This window comes from Protopterus annectens, chromosome 10.part0 (genome assembly GCF_019279795.1).
Source record: "Protopterus annectens isolate FY-2018-M chromosome 10.part0, PAN1.0, whole genome shotgun sequence".
In the NCBI taxonomy this organism is placed as follows: Eukaryota; Metazoa; Chordata; order Ceratodontiformes; family Protopteridae; genus Protopterus; species Protopterus annectens.
This window is the reverse complement of record NC_056744.1, coordinates 1,284,934,260-1,284,955,869: the sequence shown is the minus strand read 5'-3', so window position 1 is coordinate 1,284,955,869 and position 21,610 is coordinate 1,284,934,260.

The following is a 21,610-nucleotide window of genomic DNA, read 5'->3' as shown; positions in this document are numbered from 1 at the left end:
TGTGATTGGGAAGAAGAACACATATTCAGTAATAGGAGGTTTCAGGAAGTTTCATGCTACTATCGTTTTTTGGATGACATTTTTCTGATCTGGAAGGGTAATAGAAAAGAATTGGAATTATTTATGAGTGACCTGAATTTAAAGAGTAATGAATTGAAATTCACATACAATGTGGAATTGTATTCTATAGCGTATTTAGATACCCTAATTACTGTGGATCAGGGGAAAATAAAAAGTAAGATATATAGAAAAGAGACGTTTAGTAATGGCTATTTAGAATACAGTAGTTCCCATCCCACCACACAGAAAAAGAGTATAATTAAGGGGCAATGCATTAGGGCTGCTAGGATGACATCTGAACTCAATAATTTTGTTAGTGAATTGCAGTTTATAGGGGACATGTTTATCCAAAGAGGATATCCTAGATGGTTAGTGAAGGATGTCACCAGTTATGTTTTGAAAGAATGGGGAAATAAATATGTACCCCTATTAGGAAAAGGCCCTTTGGTAAATGCACGCAATATGGCAGCAGCTAATAGAGTGACAGATGTAGATTTTACTAGGGCCTGTATTTTACAACACACCCCTTGGACTACAAATATTAAAAGAATTATTAGTAATAATTGGAATATATTAAAAATGGATAGAAGAATCATTGAAACAGTGGGAGATACACCTAGATTTGTATCCAGAAATGGGAATAATTTGAAATGTGAATTAGAAAGAAAGATACAAATAAACAACAATGAAAGAGTTAAGACAGGTACAACAAAATGTGGCACATGTAATCAGTGCGGATATATATTCTTAGAGAATAGCATAAAATTGGAAAATGTCACCAAGACTGAGATATGTTTTAAGAAAGGGAACTGTAGGACTACACATTTAGTCTACCTAGCTAAGTGTGCCAGCTGTCACTGTTATTATGTAGGTAAGACTGATAGGAGCCTTAGGCAAAGGATATATGACCATTACTATTACATAAAGAAAAAAGATGCGAAAAATGCCTTGTGGAGACATTTGCAAGAAAGCAACAGTTGTAAATTATTTCACTTTGCCATATTAGACATAGCTACAGTGAATCCCAGAGGAGGGAATGTTAGTAAAAAACTGGGAGAGTTAGAGACTAGATGGCAAATTAAATTAAATGCATCTACCCCACCAGGACTAAATGACCATATTTCAGTCAAGCCAATTTTGGCAAACAGTGGTTAGACTCACAGGAAGGGTAGATAAAATATTACAAAATATATTAAGTTATTGAACATCGACTAACTTGTCCCACAAGTATGACATTAACAAAGTGGATCATGGAGCTTACACATCTTTTATAGGTGTATATATTTATTATAGGTAAATTTTTATAGGTAAATTTTTTTAAAAATATATATTTTTAAAAAAAGTACAAATCACAAATATTTGTATAGTTATGTATTTAAGAGTTTAGACTAGTACATTATGTGGTTGTTATTTTAAACAGTTTTATAAATGTTTGTTTAAGAGTAACAGAGTATAGAAGCAGTATTTGCACTAGCACTTTAAATGTTTTGTAATTGATTAATTATTCAATTGATTGAATCAGGTGATAATGATACCCTTATATATTGTATGCCTAAGGGCAGTTATTTGTTCTGAAGAAGTCTAAGTATGGTTAGATGAAAGCACAATGAAAGAGTTAAGACAGGTACAACAAAATGTGGCACATGTAATCAGTGCGGATATATATTCTTAGAGAATAGCATAAAATTGGAAAATGTCACCAAGACTGAGATATGTTTTAAGAAAGGGAACTGTAGGACTACACATTTAGTCTGCCTAGCTAAGTGTGCCAGCTGTCACTGTTATTATGTAGGTAAGACTGATAGGAGCCTTAGGCAAAGGATATATGACCATTACTATTACATAAAGAAAAAAGATGCGAAAAATGCCTTGTGGAGACATTTGCAAGAAAGCAACAGTTGTAAATTATTTCACTTTGCCATATTAGACATAGCTACAGTGAATCCCAGAGGAGGGAATGTTAGTAAAAAACTGGGAGAGTTAGAGACTAGATGGCAAATTAAATTAAATGCATCTACCCCACCAGGACTAAATGATCATATTTCAGTCAAGCCAGTTTTGGCAAACAGTGGTTAGACTGACAGGAGGGGTAGATAAAATATTACAAAACATATTAAGTTATTGAACATCGACTAACTTGTCCCACAAGTATGACATTAACAAAGTGGATCATGGAGCTTACACATCTTTTATAGGTGTATATATTTATTATAGGTACATTTTTATAGGTACATTTTTTAAAAATATATTTTTTAAAAAAAGTACAAGTTACAAATATTTGTATAGTTATGTATTTAAGAGTTTAGACTAGTACATTATGTGGTTGTTATTTTAAATAGTTTTATAAATGTTTGTGAGTAACAGAGTATAGGAGCAGTATTTGCACTAGCACTTTAAATGTTTTGTAATTGATTAATTATTCAATTGATTTAATCAGGTGATGATGATACCTTTATATATTGTATGCCTAAGGGCAGTTATTTGTTCTGAAGAAGTCTAAGTATGGTTAGATGAAAGCGCTTAACAACGAGTAATAAAGAGAAGTTTTATATTCATATTGAGTTGCAGCATCTTGATTCTATCTCCAGGGGAACTGTTTTTTTCATTTCTTACATAGTTCACTATCTATAGGTATGTCCATGAGATAGGTTGTGTGTACATAGTCCTGAAATATATACATATGTAATATTGCTGTACATGTTGCCCATACTTAAAACTTCCATAGCTTAGAACACAAGGCCAGTTGTGCATATGATGCAGTAGTTACCAGGGTCAGTAGAGGTTACTCCTCATTGGTGTGGGACCACTGTGTATGTATGGCACTGTTCGGGTACATATCCCGTAGTATGGCCAGGGATTAATATCAGTCTGTCATGTGGTGCTATGTCCTCCAGGGGTGAATGTAGCACACATCCAGGGATACCATTTCGTAACAGTCATGCTATGTGTTCTGCAATGATGAGGGTGGCTCTCACCTGGACATGTGAGAGGATAGGGAGGTTACAGTCATCTGGGATAACTAATACCACATGTGTAGGAGAATGGGGGGGGTACCTGCACCTAAACTGTCTGCAACAATGTTGCCAATATCTGTGCATTTGGTGAATGTGAAGCATCTTAACACTGCTGACCACAGATGCCTTGCCGTCATGTGAATCTGCCCTGTGCTGCAGTAGCCTCCTACTATTGTTATACAATATGCCTGTATCTGTAGTCCACTGGACAGGATTAATAAGTGGTGTGCAGTTGTTCTGGGTTAGATATGTGTGTGCACAGTATATGCAGTATGTGGGATGTCTGTGGTAAGCATATGCAAAGGTGCGGCGGTGTGTGTTGTGGCTTCCACTGGCCCAATGGGCTGCATGGATAGCATCACTGTCATAACTAGTGAATAACTGTGTAATTACATGCATACATAGCAAGGTAGTGTACTGTGCTTGTGGTGTTGTTCAGATATGTATATCCAGGCTGAGTAATGTGTGTCCACATCACAGGGTTGGATGGCAACACACATCCAGTATGTAGGGATGAACACCCAGAGTGTGTCAGATGTGTCGCCTGTGCAGAAATATCCGGCCATTACCTGTGCATCCCCAACACACACACATGCAACATATGGCAGAAGTACTATAGCAGTACACACATGTTCATAGGTTCATACTAGGCTATTTGCCCTAGGGCATTGGTAAGCCTAGTAGAATGTGTTTGTCTTCGCCACCCAATTACAGGTCATCCTGCCATGCCCCTCTCCGGCGTCAGTATACTGTGCCTCTGTCTAACAGTGACATAGAAGTGATACCAGGGGTACAACTATGATCTCCATCCACTCATCCAGATTCCTATGGAAGAGAGTCAATGAGGGACTCTGCCTAACCTGTAGTGTGAGCTCATTACAGAGTGAAGGGAGCCTCTCGGTTAGGAATATGCCCCTCCAGCATGTCCATGTATGTCAGTGCTGAGGTCCAGGTCTCCTGAGCATGTGGCTGTATGGGACTCTGATTGCCTGAGGTGCAGCATGTTCATTACTGCTGGGTAGGACATGGCTGTATATGGCACGCACAGATTGCCTCTGAACAGGCAGTATGCCATTGAGTCCAGCTGGATTTCCTTTACCTGGGCAGCATATGACATCTGTATGAGCCATTGCATCCCCTTGATGAGGTACTGTTGTCCTGTACCAGTTGCTGTAGGTGTCTGGTTAGGTACATCCCAAAAGGTGCATTGTACGCAATTATAGGCCTGATGATGGATGAGTAAAGAGGCACAATGACCTCCCCTGCCATACATGTGAATCCCTCATGATTAGCTGGGCTATATAACATGTCTTTCAATCCATGTTGGCCATGTGGTTGACAAATGACAGACCGCTACCATGTTTCTTGCCCAGGTCCCCAACTATGTCTTCTGTACTCAATGGCCTAACACCTATGTTGTACTTTGCCACCAATGTGGAGGCGTGGGAATCTGCATTGAATACTGATACTCCCCCTCCCTTGTTCAAGTGTTAGGGCCGACAAGAATGGTAACAGCTATTACTTGGTAGTACTGGTGTGCTCCTGTGAAACCTGAAACAGGTTCATGTTACTGCACAGATATCGATGTCCAGAATGCTAAGTAGGGTTTTGAGTGCGTGCATCCTGAGGTCTAGACTTCCGGTGTTGAGTAGCATCATTCTTACTTCCTCATCCTTTGTGATACAAATGGATGTGGGTTTGCCTTATGAGCCTTGCCCAATACAGGCACTATGGGTGTAGCAAGAGGCTCTGCCAAATTCCAATAGGACAGGGGTGACAGGTGCAAGCTGTCCCTAGCAAAGCATACCACCCCAAGATGGCAGGCATTGGCACACCTGTGAATGACACCAGTATGTCAGTCAATTGATGGAAGGGATCATCGTGCCTTGATATTGTGGCATTGTTCTTGGTGAGGGTAGGGTGCTACTCAAGGTCAGGGTCAAACTGTCTTGGGCTACGTGCTCAGAGAGCTCTGTACTGTCTCATGTCATGTAGTCCAGGGAGGTATGTGTCAGGTCATTCACACCAGCATGGACATTGACTGAGTCATACCTGTACTTGCCCTGGGGTTACCTGAGTGTTTGTGTTATGTGGCAGGTCATAGTGCCCGACAGGCTGCACACTGTTACCCTCACCTCATTAAGCCTGGTGAACGTGATGTTAGTGTGCCTGATGATACAGGCACCTAGTACAGGTGTATGAGGTGTGTTGTGTACTGTTAATGGCTGTGAGTGTTCAGCACATTGGCTTTGTGTGATATGTGTTGCACGTGTTCGTTTCCGTGGTAGTGGTTGCCTGAGTGTCTACTTAGGAGGTCTCTGCTGCGTAGGCAGACCTGTAGTCCAAGCCTACAAGTATGTTCATGTGTGATCATGTGTTAGTTCTGCTGTCGTGGTAGGTCTATGTGAGACTGGAAGTGTAGTGAGTGTGGTTTCCCTCGCCACCTGACTGGTTATAGCGGTATTGAGTAGACAGAGCCTAGCCTCCAGTTTGGTATATGGTTGCATCACTCACATGAGTTTGAATTTGTTGTTAGGAGGAGGGTTGTCTGTGTACATGCAGCTGTTCTAAAATTGTCTCTGGAGTACCACACTCACCAGCTGGACTGCGGAGGGAACTGACAACTGACCTCTGGACATGCTAGAATACTATTGTGAATTCCGTAATAATTGAAAACAAGGTCCAGTGGGGAGTGAGGGTGTACTGATATTACCTACAACTGCTGACTGATATAAAAGCGTCAGTGAGCAAGTGCCAGGTAACCTAAGTGCAATGTGTCACAATTAAGTAAATGCAACAATGACAAGCAGTCACTTGCTGTCATGTGTAACATGGAAGTACGTACAGTAAGCAATGCAGATATCAGTAGTGAGTCACAGACGTGTTGAGAAGCTGTGTATTATGTGGAAGTAGCATACCAGTGAAATAACAAGCTAACAAATAACAAGCATATAAACAAAGGTAGATCCAGGAGGCCTGGATGTAGTGTTGCTACAGCAAACAAGGTGTAGCAATGTCAGTAAGTTACAGCTCAGATATGCAGGCACTATAAACCTGAAACCAGATGTCCCCAGCTATGAATGGCAGAGTACAGCCTATTGTCATACACGAGTGCAGACCACAAACCTTGTTAATGTTAAATAACTGGCCTGAAGGCCAACTGCCTATACCAGAACTAATACACTTGTACACTGGGCCCTCAATCAGCAGTTCCCAACTTCAATGGATGAAAGATATGTGTCCTGCCACCACAGTGCTTGCCACAAACCTACCTAATGTAAAACAACTGGCCTGAAGGCCAAGTGCTTAGTCAAAATGACTTAGAATGATAGCTACACTGTAAACAAGTTACAACCAAGCAGTAATAAGTACAATTTAATACTCTCCGTATAGAATGTGTACCATGTATTGCTGAGATACTATGCTGATAACCTGTTTGTGTACCTTTCCAGATCAACATGGCTCCAAAAAGGAACCCAGCATATTCTGCTGCAGAGGATGACGTGATTCACCAGAGCCTGGTGCTTGACTATGCCATCCTGTTCTCACGCACCACCCAGAATCAGCAGGAGAGGTCTGCACTGTGGAAAAACCTACTTAGCAGGATAAATGATGTTGGCATGCATAATAGGACATATGAGCAGGTGAGACATCACTGCAGTGATTTGATTAGAAATGTCCGCCAGCGTGCTGCAGATATCTGCAGGCAACAGGTTGCCACAGGTGGGGGGGGTGGCCACACACCCCCCCCCTCACCAGACAGGAGGGGCTACTGCTAAGTGTTGTGGATCCAGCCCCAGAACAACAACAGCAACAGTCATGCATCATGATGGAGGTTGGATCCACACAGCAGCAAGACACCGAGTGTGCAGGTAAGATGCCATATTTATTTATTGTTATTACTTTTACATTTGTTGACCAAGATAGTCTAGCTGGATATATGTCCACTTTCAGTAGAGGCCTGAGGAGAAAAGCTCCACACATAACATAATAAAGGCAGACAGACAAGTTGTTAATACAGACAGCCAACAGAATAGAAATATACACCAGCCTGTTAATTAAATCAACATACATTTAAGGAACTCAAACAGTTTAGAGTCATACACAATGTACTGTCAGTTTCAAAGCAATTCTACCTAAAGCATAACGGTTATGCAATAAGGCAAAAGCCATATAGATAATACTTAGGGCTCAGAAGGGTAGAGAAGTAGAAGGAGTATGAAAGATAAAATAATAGGGAAGAGGCAGGAGTCAAGAAGGGAAGTGAGGAAAAGAAGGAAGACAGTCAAGAGGAGGTGGGAGGGATGGGAGAAGTAGGTCAGAGCATAGAAGGACATCAAGGTGAAAGAAACAGGGTAGAAGCTAGTTTTTATGCACAATGAGGGGTTAAAGGTAAAGAGAGGGTGGGGAGAGGGACGTTAGCCTGGAGTCCAACAAGAACAAAGCCAGTGGTTTTGGAAGTACAGTTTGATTTGTTGTTTGAAGAGAGGTAAGGGTGAGATTAGAGTTAACTCCTGGTATGTACATATGACTGTTCTGTACACTGTTACTTCATGCATAAGGTGTGCATGTGGTATGTATATGTCATCATGATATGTAATTGTGCATGTGTGATACAGACATTATGAGCAGCTGATGTGTATAAGGGAACTAGTGTACTACTGTACTGTATCATGTGCAAAACAAATGGCACACTTGTGCCCACTGACATCACTCTCTTCACACTTCCAGGTCCCTCCCATCTAGCAACGAGGCAGGCCATACATGCTGGTGAGTGTTTTTAACATTACCTGAAAAACAATTTATAATACTAGTAAGAGTAGTGTAATGCTGTAGTAGACATGCTGGTGAGTGTGTTAATAATAACTGTAATACCCAGTTGTACTAAATTAAGAGTAGTGTAACACGGTACTGATGTGTGTGTTTACTGTGGGGTGTGCATGTGTGCGAGTGTGCCTGTGCCCATGTGTGCATGTGTGTTAGTGTCCATGAGTGCATGTGTCCATTTCTGAATGTGTGCATTAGTATTGAAGTGCATCTCTGTCAAATATGTGTTGGGACTGTAATCTGTGTTCCCTGTTTTCCTCCCATAGGTTCTGGTGCTGCTCTGGTGACCTGCAGCAGGGAACCTGAATCTTGTGCCCCAGGTACTGATGATGATGAAATGTCTGTAATGGTGCAGGAAGGTGTGTCTGGGTCCACCATTGGTCAGCCAATTGACAGTACACAGCTGTCAACCCCGTCAATGCGCACAGTCATCCTGCCATTACATCCTTTGTCACCATTGTCCCTAGGTGATGGACAGTCTGCAGTGGGCATAGATCAGGGTAATGTGGTATCTGTGGTACATGCATCCCCACAAGGCAGCCATGAGCAGGGTCCTCCAATGGTACCACGCAGACAGTCACCCATGGGTTCTCGTGGGGCATCCATGGCTGTACTGCCTCTGGCCGACATGCCCAAGGAGGTATGTCAACCTCCACTATGTTTCGAACTGTCATGCAGGCACAGGCATGTATGGAAAGGTACACCAGACAGGGTCTGAGGGAGCTGAGAGCATGTCGCACAGCCATGACAGGCGGCATGCGTGATGTTGCGAATGCTATCCGTAACTTCACAGATGTCATTGACAGACGTTGTGGGGGCATAGAACAGCTGCTCCACAACCAGATGTCCATGGGCCAGGGCAATGGTGTGCATTTGCGGCGTCGGCGTGGCGTATGCCAGCAACAGCACCAGCTGGCAGTGGCCGGAGCGACAACAGGCCCACTCACGCACCTCAAGTGCCAGCACCAGCCCCAGCAATGCTGGGTCTGTGCTGTCATCAGACACCCAGGAGACCATGTGCGTGGCTCTGGACAGTCCCAACAGGGAACTGTGTCCAGTCAGCACACCCCTGCTTCTGACGACAGTACCCAGTCTGGGTTAGTACCGGATATGGCCCGTAGTACCCCTGCCAGGCACAGGTACCGTGTCCGTGCCCACAGACACTGATCTGGATGACCTGACAGGTGCAGTCTGTGGCTGTCCACAAAACCCTGTACATGGCAGCCATTATGTGGGACTGTGTGCGTGCTTACACACATGCAGAAACCTAACACCTAGGGCAAACACATACACACACACACTGCACCAACACTGGTCCACCCTGTACTGCTGCCCCTCACAAACACACATACACACACATGTCAATTGGTGTCACCAGTGGCTGGCTTGGGCATACCTAACCCACACCCTGTGCATATGATGACACTGTGCCACCTCCTGCATACTACAACATTGGTGCAGGAAAAGGTATACATGTTGCTGATGCACAGGGTGACTACATAAATGTGTATAAGTAGTAACATGTTTGTAACTGTTCACTGTTCCAGTATGATTGTGTGTATATCCCAGCAGTCCTGCTGCAGTAACTGTATGAATGTCCTCAATTGTTATCTGCACCCATACTACTTACCAAAGTGTACCAGCTGCACACCATCACATGCTAACATTGACCATGGGAATGCGCATCATGTGCTGTTATGTAGATTCAGCTATATGTATCTGTTCTGTCACACATGCATTTATACACACCCTGCTACCCACACACATGCACACGCTCACCTGCCATTCCCATTATTTATTACCCTACATGAGTAGCTGTCGATACATGACAGGTACACATTTGAGAAGTGCACTATGTTGTTTACTACTCACTTCCTCTTCTCTACCTGTACTCACAGGGTGCAGGCAACCTCATCAGTTCAAAGATGTAATGTGCATCAGATACTGTGGTACCCTGATTGCCACATCAAACATGTTTCCCATACGGAAATGCACACACAGACACATCCCACATCCACACACTTGCCACATTCAGGCTTCAAAACACTATCTAGGTATATTCTGGTATATGTGCATGTTACAGTAGCATGTAACACTATACTGAGTACTGGCAGTTGTCTGTTGTCATGTTGTTTGTATAGAATAAAATAATTGTTTGATTATCCTACTTCGTTTTGTGGACATTACTTGAAGAAGTGTTACCTTACATGTGTTATTGGTACCACCACCTTCTCTTTTGTAGTTTTGTTTGTATAGGGTGCTGTCAACATCACTGCTTGTTAAGGGTAATGAGCACCCTGCAGTGCATAGCCCCATGTGGCAAAAGCCACATCCCACCCCATCATTGTGCACACACACTAACCCCACCCACAGTAAAACACATACTTTCCATTTGCAAGATTCAAACCCATGCCTAACTGTGTTATGTCAGTAGAAACAGACACATTAACAGAGTGTGCTATATGCAGTAGTTGTGAAATCTTTTCTAATGCTGTACTTAGAGGGTGCTGACATCATCTGTGTGTAGGAGGAGGGATGTGCACCCTGTAGTGTGTTCTCCCAGTTGGCAAAAGGCACTTATCCCTCCCAGCATAGTGCACACACATAAACCCCACTCATACTAACACACATACATTCCCTTTGCAGGATTCAAACCCCTACCTAACTATGTTATGACACTGGAGAAAGACGCATTAGCAGAGCACGCTATGCGAATTACGGGAGGACTTTAATACAGGTAATATAGTTATAGAGTCCTGACAACATCAGTGTTTCAAAAGGGGGATCTGCATCCTGTACTGTACTGTCACAACTGCTAATAGGGGCATTTCCCACACACACATCGATGTGTTCGAGGTTTGCATATGTGGGGGATCCAGTACTCCAGTGTGATTTGTATATGGTTTGATTGCAACAATGAGGGATATACTCCCAGTGGTGAGCATTTTGTACTCATGTTTGTGATGATCAGGTCTAGTATATCTGCCCCTCTTGTGGGAAGGTTGGTTACCTGTTCCATAGCTAAAGAATGTCTGATCTATGGGAACCCTAGAGCTTGGGTATTGTGGCTTGTGTAATGTTCACAGTCTATGTTTGGGTAGCTGATGTCACCCAGTATGATGGTGTTTGCAGAGAAATCTATACTCTCCTGTGTCAGCATGAAGGCTGTGTGGGAGTCCTGAGTTTGAGAGGGTGCTGTAAGAGCTCCTCTGTGTCTCTTTCCATGTGGTCCAGGGAGGTATGTCTCAGGTTGTTTGCACCAGCATGGACAATGACTGCCTCATAGTTGTACTTGCTGTGGAGTGACCTGTGTGCCTGTGTTATGTGGCACATTCTATCACCCGACAGGTAGCTAAATGTGACCCTCACCTTGCTCTGTCTGGGGGGTGGCACGTCTGTCAACAGCTCATGTCAAGCAAGTTCACACCCTCATAAATGATGTGGAAACCTTCAAAGGCCCCAGGCCTGTTGAAAATATGGACCAGACTGCAGATACCTGTATAAAGGCATTCTATGGACACATTCAGGAATGCATGGATCATGACACCACATATGAAAGCATGACCCAATTCTCCAAAGGCAGATGTCCTGGGTGCGGACACCAGCCATAAACACACTATACAATAGAAGGATGATGCCACTACATGATACAACAACCTCCCAAAATGTGAAGGCACCACTGATGAGTATTGGAAGACAACTACAGGCACCCATACGATTGTCTAAGGCCATCTTTGAGAGAAGATTCCACAAGCCACTGAGGATAATCACAAGGCTGTCTGTAGTTATGTTAGGAACCTGGGTGGTACTACCCAGATATTCTCAGAGGTAATCCAAGATGTCACACAAAATACAAAACACACAGACATTGCCATCATCCTAGTGGACAGGTTCACTGCTGCCTTCTCCCCACCACACGAAAGGGCAAATATGTCTCGGCAGAGTGCTGCCCCTGACATCACAGATGCTCAGGTAAGAGATGCCCTTCCCAAAGCAATAAGCACTGCATCAATGGGACCAGACAGTGTCCCAGGCTGTGTCCTACATGAACCACAAGAAGAGCTACACCCAGACATAACACCACTGTTCAATCCAAGACTTACTACACGATATGTGGCCAGAGAGTGGCGTACAGCAACAGTGGTCCCTCTACATTCAGGTGGTGCCTTCACGGATCCTGGACACTATTCGCCCCATATGTCTGACTAGCTTTGTCTGCAAATCTATGGCAAGGATCATCATGAACCTCACATATCTAGATATTGTGTACCTACAGACATGTCACCATACACAGTTTGGCTTTGTTAATGGCAGATCCTGCCTCTCAAACCTGTTTGATTTCTTTGAAACAGTCACCAAGGCCACTGTCAAGGGAAGGAGGTCTACACAGCCTACCTGGACCTTGCATAAGCCTTTGATACAATACCCCACTTGTACATTATAGGGAAGCTCACCAGTGTACATATTAACCCCTATGTCACTATGGTTATTGCACACTGGCTCAAGGGCAGAACACACTTGGCTAGACTTGCTGGAGCCATGTCAGCCTCCAACCTGGTACAAGTGGTGTCCCACAAGGCTCAGCCCTGGGAGCTGTCATGTTCATTATATATTTACCATAGGTACAGGCCAACATGGAAGTACTGTGGCTGAGCAAGTCGCAGGTGACTGCAAACTCTACTCGGTGGCATACTGCCTCTTCATAGGCAATCTGTGCCTGACATATAAAGCCATGTCAAACCCTCACTTAATGGCCATGCTGCACCTCAGAATATCCAGATCCCATCAGGATACACGCTGGAAAGACTTGAACCTCAGGAGTGATATACATAGGACATGCTGGAGGGGCACATTCACAACTCTGGAGGCTCCCTTCATTCTTGAATATTATCCCAATAGAGGTTAGGCAGACTGACTCAGTGACTGTCTTCAAGAGTGATATTAATGACTGGATGTGACATTGTAGGGTTACCCTGGGTATCACTTATGTGTCACTGTGAGACAGAGGCACAGTATACTAACCTTGGAAAAGGGCATAGCAAGACAGATTTACAATGCATGTTGAAAGCCACACACATTCTGGCTAGGTGGATACATGCCCTGGGCAGACATCCCTGTATGAACCTATGGACCTATGTATCTTGTTCACCATTGGCCCTATGTGCTGTTAATCACCAATGCAATCTCAATACTATGGTAGCATGTGCAAAGGTCAGTTGTCAGTCACCTCTATGGTACAGTTGTGGGATATGTGTGTCATGTAGTAATGTCACAGCTGCCACATGTACACAGTCAACCCTATCCCTACCCATGGATGTACAACACATGTATGAGATGGAAACACATGGCCAAACTGTGGACTAAGCACTCTGAACCCAGTACTGGCATAACCTGTCTGGTGGCATGAAATACTACAGTGACAGCAATACCAATCTGATGTGGACCTACACGGACAGCAATACAAGCATGGAAACACACCGGGTCAGTTGTGGAGCCTAAGGATAGCATCCTGCATGACTGGCAGACATCTCTGCAGCTGGCACACAGGCATACATTAGGCCTGCACACAGCACGCATAACACATCCTGTGTGTCAAACAAGCACAGTCTGTACAGCTATACAACACTACTGCCGCAGTTGTGTTAGGTACCTTTATTGTCCAGTACAGTGAGAACATGCTCACCAGGCTGGACAATGTGTAGGTCACAGTGATATGCTCATGGGGCACTGTGGTCCACCACATAACACAAACATACAGGTCAGTCAGATGCATGGACACATATGACTCAGTCATTGTCCATGCCACCACAGCTGATGTGGGATGTCCCTCACTGGGATACATGATTGGGAACATGGAAGGGATCACTGAGCAAGTGACACAGGCTGGTAGACCCCTGACCTTGGTTGGCATCAGACCCTCACCAGGGATTCTGACATATTACTGAATGCTTATGAATTAGTGTAGCTACAACACCCTGGCTGAATGGTTCTTAGCATGCTGTCACTGCATTGCTGTGGAATAACGTCTTACCACTCCCACAACAGGTGAAAACATGCAGCACCTGTACATCAACAACATGTAGACTATATGCCCCAGACCAGGTGTGTATCCCTCACTACTAGGCTGATAGCATCTACATCTCACACTGTATATGCACATCCCACATGCAGCACCTGCACAGAAGACCACAGTCATAATGTTACCCTGTGCATATACCATGTATTCACATGTGTCAGGCATCACACATGGTAACTATTGAAGGTCACAGGTACATATGTGTATTTGGCACACACATACATCATGTGTGCATTGCCATAACTGGTTTAATCAATGTCATGCATTATTGTGAGGGACAACCTGCACACATGGGCATTCTGTGTGGGCAAAACACACGTGGCATGTCTGTACTCAAAAGCCATACATAATTGTGATATCGTTTAGAAAGGGGTATGTGCATCCTGTAGTGTGTTTTCCCAGTTGCCAAAAGGGATATTTCAGTCATACATACTTACCCACCCCTTCACACACACTTGCTGGATTCAAACTTCTACCTAATTATATTATGACACTAGAGATGGACGCATTAGCGCAGCGAGCTATTCACATTACTGGGAGATTTTCTTTCACATGATATACTTATAGGGTGCTGACATCATCAGAGTTTAGAAAGTGGAATGAGCATCCTGTGGTGTGTTTTCCCAGTTGCCAAAAGGGATGTTCTTTTCATACATACTTACACCCCTTCACACACACTTGTCACTTGCTGGATTCAAACCCCTACCTAACTATGTTATGACACTAGAAATGAACACATTAGCAGAGCGTGCTATTTGGATTACTAAGAGATTCCTTTTCTCCTGATATACTTATAGGGTGCTTACATGATCAGTGTCTAGAAAGGGGAATGAGCATCCTCTGGTGTGTTTTCACAGTTGCTAGGAGTAACATTTGGACCAAGTGTGTGAGCATGCCCAGTTCAGCCTTCCCATGGCATGTTGTGTGAAAGATGTCTCATTTATCTAAGTGTGTGAGCATGCCCAGTGTGGGCTTTCCATATGTTGAACTCTGCAGCACATCACATTTGTGGATGAGTGTGACCTTCAACAAATACCTCCAGTTTATGGTTGTGTGTTCTGTGCCATGTTGTGTAGTTACTGTCCAAATGCTTTCTGTGTGAACACAACAGGGAGTATACTGTGCCTGCAGGTTTTGCATGGGATACTTTGCACACAATTGTCAACATCCATTCATACTGACCTAACACTGTAGTACTGTATAGTGTAGTGGTTCAGTACTTTCACTGTGGTGGTCAGTATCCTGGGCTTTAGTCCTATCACTGCTTTACATTTCCATAGTGTGTACAACAGCCTGGTTAGGGTCCAGTTGTGCACATCTGCACAAAGGCGGTGCCTCTACAGACCATGGTAATTACTGCCCCATAAGCTTAACAAGTCTAGTCTGCAAAGCTATGGAGAGGATCATAATTGAGCTCATAAACAAAGATATGGGGGACATGCAGACAATGTACCCATCCCATTTTGGCTTGGTCAAGGGCAGATCATGCCTTTTGTACTGGGTTGACATCTTCAAAACGGTCACTTAGGCCATTGTTGGGGAAAGGCAGTCCATACAGCCTACCTTGGCCTTGCAAACACTTTCAACACAATACCCCACTCAGGTATTGTGGAAAACCTTAACAACTGAAATGTAAACCCATATGTCACAAGATGGGTTGCAAACTTAAGGATGGGACCCACAGGGTTAAAGTTGCTGGCACTATGTTAGACTCCAGGCTGGTCACAGGTGGTGTCACACAGGGCTCAGTCCTTGGCCCCCATTGTTTGTCATGTACTTCCCAGAAGTACAGGCCAACATGGGAGGACTTTGGCTGACAATGTTTGCAGATGACTGCACACTGGGCGCCATAGTGGACAGTGCATCAGACACGGATATCCTTCAGAAGAGACTCACGGTAACTGATAGCTGGTGCCAGAGCCATGGCCTGAAGTCAAAGTGCACAACATGTGTAGACATACCCTTCAGGAAAGGCAAGGTAACCCCAAGCTACCATATAGGTGGCAATCCTCTAAGCACAGAGGAGGCTTCTTCTGACACTCACATTGCTAAAGTGGCTCGAAAGACCTTCTACATTGCCCACCTGATCAGGATGGGATTCACATCCAGATCTAGTGGGTCATTGTTCCCCTATACTCTTCACTTATCAGACCGGTGATCAAGTAGAATGCCCTATTCTGGATGTATCTCACCCAACATCTGCAGCAATTGGAGACACCCTGAATGTCCCCCACCCAAAGGATCAAGGAACCCCAACAGCTGTCATATGCTGCCAGATTGAAGACACTCCCACTCTATTCACTCACATACCGTCTGCTTAGAGGTGACATGTGCCTGACATGCAAGGCCATGTCCAAACAGGGTTTAATGGACATGCTCCACCTCATAATTGGCAGATCCACCTGAACCACTAGTGCAAGTGACTTACACCTTAGCAGGGATGTATGTTGGACATGTTGGAGGGATGGAGTTATCACCCGGAGACTCCCTATGCTGTGGAATACAATCCCGGTCCATGTGAGGCAGAGCACCTTGCTGGCTGTGTTCAAGAGGTATCTTGACCTGTGGATGGAAGGTCATATGTTTAACCCGGGGATCGTCACTGTGTCACTGCTGGAGAGAGGCATGACAAAATAATGGGCACAGTACTGTTTCCATATAAGGGGTGGTGTACACCAACAAACTCTGTGCTAGGCTTATACCTGCCTTAGGGAAGATAGCCTAGTATACACCTATGTACCTATGAACCTATATGACCATGTTGCATTATGTTCAGATGTGAACTACTTACAACAGCCTCATCCAACATCAGTAGTGTATTCCACAACATGGGTGTACATTGGCAAACACTACCGATGTGCCCTAGGCCATTTCTAATGCTAGTCAAAGAGTGTGTTTGTTCATCAACACATTGTAAGTGTAGTTTGCCATGACATATGTCTTGTTTAGTATACTGTGCCTCTGTCTACCTGTGACATAACATTGATACCCAGGGTAAACCTCCCATCTCCCATCCACTCATTAGGATTCCTGTTGAGGGAATCAACAAGTGTCTCTGGACAACCTGTACTGGTAGTTTACTCATGCGTGGGGTGGCTTCTGTGTTATGGATAATGCAGTACAGCCTGTCCTATGTATGTCAGTGCTGGGTTTCAGGTCCCTCATGTGCATAGCTCCCTGCCATTCAGATTGTACAAGGTGCAGCATGTGCATTGATTCCAGCTTGGACATGGCTTTCTACATCAGGCACAGCTTGCATCTGGGTGGACAGCATGGCAGTGTGTGGAGCTGCACTCTGTTTAATCAAGCGACACATTACATGTGTTCCAGCTCTTTCATACTCCTGGTGAGGTACTGTTGTAGACTTTACAGGTGCTGGATGTGTCTGCATGAGGTACACCCCACAGGGGTTGTTGTGGTCATTTCTAATGCTGATGAAAGATAACTGCAGAACCACGATGACCTCCCCTTAGCTAGATGTCAGAAAGCATGGACCATGCAATCACAAATAAAAACAGGACCCTCTCCACAAAGGGAAAGTGTCCTGTCTGGTGAACCCAGCCATAAACAAACTGTATGACAGATGAGGGTTACTAATGCAAGACAGAGCTACATCTCCAAAAGGGAAGACAGCTGTGATCAGCACTAGTAGAAAGCTACATTATCTCATAAAGACATGCAAGGTCAACTTGGGGACATAAATCACCAAAGACAATGAAGGTAACCACACTACTCTCTTCAGTTATGTCAGACACCTGGTTGGGAACCCTCAGATATGCTCAGAGTTGGTACACAACAACATATATTCCAGTGACCTGACAGATATTGGCAACATTCCGGCGGACAGCTTCAGTGCGATTTACCCCCTCCCTCACCCCCAAAAGAAGATAGTTATCACTGCTGTATGTAACCTCACTGTCATCTTGGATGTCCATGTGAGAGCCGCACTCAGCAAAGACAAGTACACAGCATCAATGGGACCTGCTGGTATCCCCGGTTGCATGCTATGTGAACTCCAGAAGGGGCTGGACCCGTATATACAACTGCTATTTAACCTTAGTCTTGCTACAGGATATGTACCTGAACACTGGCGTACGGCAACAGTGGTCCCACTCCACAAAGGAGATGCCTCCACAGACCATGGCAACTACCACCACACAAGCTTAACCAGCCTTGTCTGCAAAGCTATGGGAAGAGTCATTATGGAGCTCTTACACAGACACATTGCTGAACAACGGACCCTTGTTCCCACCCAGTTCAGCTTTGTACAGGGCAGATCCTGCCTTTTGCACCTAGTTGACTACTATGAAACTGTCAGTAGGGCCATCGATGAGGGCTACGCAGTCCACACAGCCTACCTGCACTTGGCTAAGGCCTGTGACACAATACCCCATTCAGGCATCATAGCCAAGCTCAACAGCTGACATATAACAGCATATGTCACAGGATAGGTTGCAAAATGGCTAAGAAACAGAACCCATAAAGTCAACATTGCAGGTGCCTTGTCAGATTCGAAGCCAGTCACAGGTGGTGTCCCACAAGGATGTGTCCTGGGACCCCTCTTAATTGGTATTTACTTTTCAGATGTGAAAGCAAACATAGGGGGGTTGTGGCTGACAAAGTTTGCAGATGACTGCAACCTAGGCACCATAGTGAATACATCAGCCGGCACACAAATACTACAGAATGCCGTCACAAAGGCGGATAGCTGGTGCCAGATGCATGGCCTGAAACTGAATGCAACTGATGTGTATTCATCCCCTTTGGGAGGAACAAAGTACCCACAGATCATAGACAGCAACCCACTGAGAACAGAAAACAAATCAGACACCTGGGGGCACATGTAGATAGTGACATCTCTTTTGACACCCCTGTTGCCAAAGTGGTTAGGAAGACTTTCTATCTTGCCCACCTTATCATGGAGGGTTTTCCATTCAGATCATAGGAGGTCATTGTTCCACTATCCTTCTCCCTTATCAGGCCCATGATTGAAAACAAAGCCCCATATGGTATGTACCTCGCCCAGCACTTGCAACAGCTGGAGAGACCCCAAAAGTACCTACCATGAAGATCAGGGTTCTTCAACACATGTCATATGCTTCCAGAATAGAGGAAATCCAGCTTTGTTCAGTGTCATACCGCATATTTACAGGTGACCTATGCCTGACATACAAGACCATGTCCAATCAGGATTTGGTGGACATGCTCCACTGCAAGCAATCCAAATCCACCAGAGCCATTAGAGCTGAGGATTTGAACCTCAGCACATACATGTATAGGACATGCTGGAGGGACAGAGTCATAACTCAGAGGCATCTCACACTCTAGCAGAGTATCCCAGTTCATGTTTGACAGAGTCCCTCACTGACTCTCTTCAGGAGACATCTGGACAACTGCATATGAGACAGAGGCACAGACTAGACAGAGGCACAGTCATGTTATTCAATTACGTAAGGGGACATAATGTGTCACTATTAAGTCAGAGGCACAATATTCAGAATCTATTCTGTACACTTATTACCACTATAAGGGGTGGCAATAGCCACATCACTATGGCTAGGCTTGTACATGCACTAGGGCAGATAGCCTAGTAGTAAACTATGACACTATGAAACACTGGTGTATGTGTAGGTATTGTCAGTCAAGCACTATGATGTGGTTTGGGGGGCTTGATATCTCCCTGTATTCCAACATTGTTTTGTCTATTCATTCTAGCATGTCTAGGGATCAGTTGCTAGTGTCCTCTCCTGCTCAGCTGGTGAACCTGGAAATATTGAGGAATGTTACACTTGCCTCATGTACACTGACAACCCTCTCCTTCTCCCATAAAACACACATACATGTGAGAGATGCAACTATATAGCCAAAATGGAGGCTGAACTCTCTCAACATAGGACTAGCAAGACCAGAGAGAAGGTGAATGTAACCACACACATCACAAACCCAGTCTCACATGGCACTATCACAACTTAAGATCATACACATAGACACACAGAGACATACTCGGAGGCTCTGATCAGAATTCTACCAAAATGGCAGTGGCCACCACAGCAGACACTCACACAACTGCCTCCACAGGGCACAGCACATGCAACACATTGACCACAGAGTCGGTGTGCCAAACAGTCACAGCCCTTAAGGCCAAACACAATGCCAGACACACTTGTCATAGGTGACTCCATAGTCAGACACACTGACGTCCCACTCACCAGATTGAGTACGGAGGAGGTCACAGTAAGCTGCCTATCGGGCACTGGAATCCACCACATAATGCAAGCACTCAGGTCACTCAACTGCAAGTACAAGTCTGACCCAGTCATTATCCATGTTGGCGTGAACGACCTGAGATGTACCTCCCTGGACTACATGGAAAGAGACATAGAGGATCCCTCTGATTATGTAGGCCAGGCAGGTATGACCCTGACCTTCAGCAGTATCCTACCTTCACCAAGTATGATGCCACATAAACAGAGACAAGATGATCAGCTGTAATAATTTGCTTAAACTATGGTGTCATTCAAAGGGGGTCCAATGTCTGTCTGCCTGGGATGACATGCTGGACAGGCCACGCTGATTTGCAAGAGCGGCTTGCACCTGTCACCCCTGGGTTTCCTGATTTCGGCTGATGCTCTTGCCACCCCATTGTGCCTTTTTATGCAAGATTCAGATTCTACACCTACCACCCTAGAACACAGTAAAGGAAAGACACTAAGGGTAATGCTGCTCAATGCCAGAGGTCTCAACCTCAAGCTGCACACACTCTATGCCCTTCTCAGTATGTAGCACATTGATGTCTGTGCTGTGCCTGAAACCTGGTTCACAGCTTCTGACAGCACCCGGCACTATCGGGTGTTACCTCATATCATGCGTTCGGCACAAGAATCCAGACAACACCAAGAAAGGAGGGTGGGTGTCCATATTCATCAAGGACACCCTCACCTCATGGTTGGTGGCAACACACGATGCATCGGAGACCATCCAGGTGCCAGTGACTGTAGGCAAGACTGCTCTGCAGTTTGTAGCATGTTACATGCCACCCTCTCAAACTCAGGTACCTCACACAGCTGTCCTGCAAACACTGAAGGGATAAATGTATCTCCAAACACCATCCTACTGGGTGATTCCAACTATCCACATATAGACTGGGATCACTAATCAAGCCACAACACTCTAACACAAAGGTTCCAAGAGTTCATACACTCAAATGCCATGGAACAACTGGTCCAAATCCCCACAAGTGGAGGCAACATACTAGAACTCATCATCACGAACATGGGGTCACACTGTTCAACACCAGAAGTATACCCATCATTGGTGAGATCAGATCATGGACTAATCTCAGTGGGAGTCCACATCCCACCCACACCCCAGATAGAAAAACAAACAGTGAAGACCTTCTCAAATGCCGACTTCACATTTCTAAGGACTGGTGTGGTCTCTTTCAAGGCCCCCAAGCCAGCGGACACCATTACCCAAGCCACTGTATCACTTACAAATGCCTTCTACCAGCACCTCCAGGGCTGCATGGATCAGGCAATCCCAAACAAAACAAAGACTCTTTGTACCACAGGCAAGCATCCAGTCTGGTGGACCCTAGCCATAAACAAGCTCTACAACACAAGGAAGGAGCTAC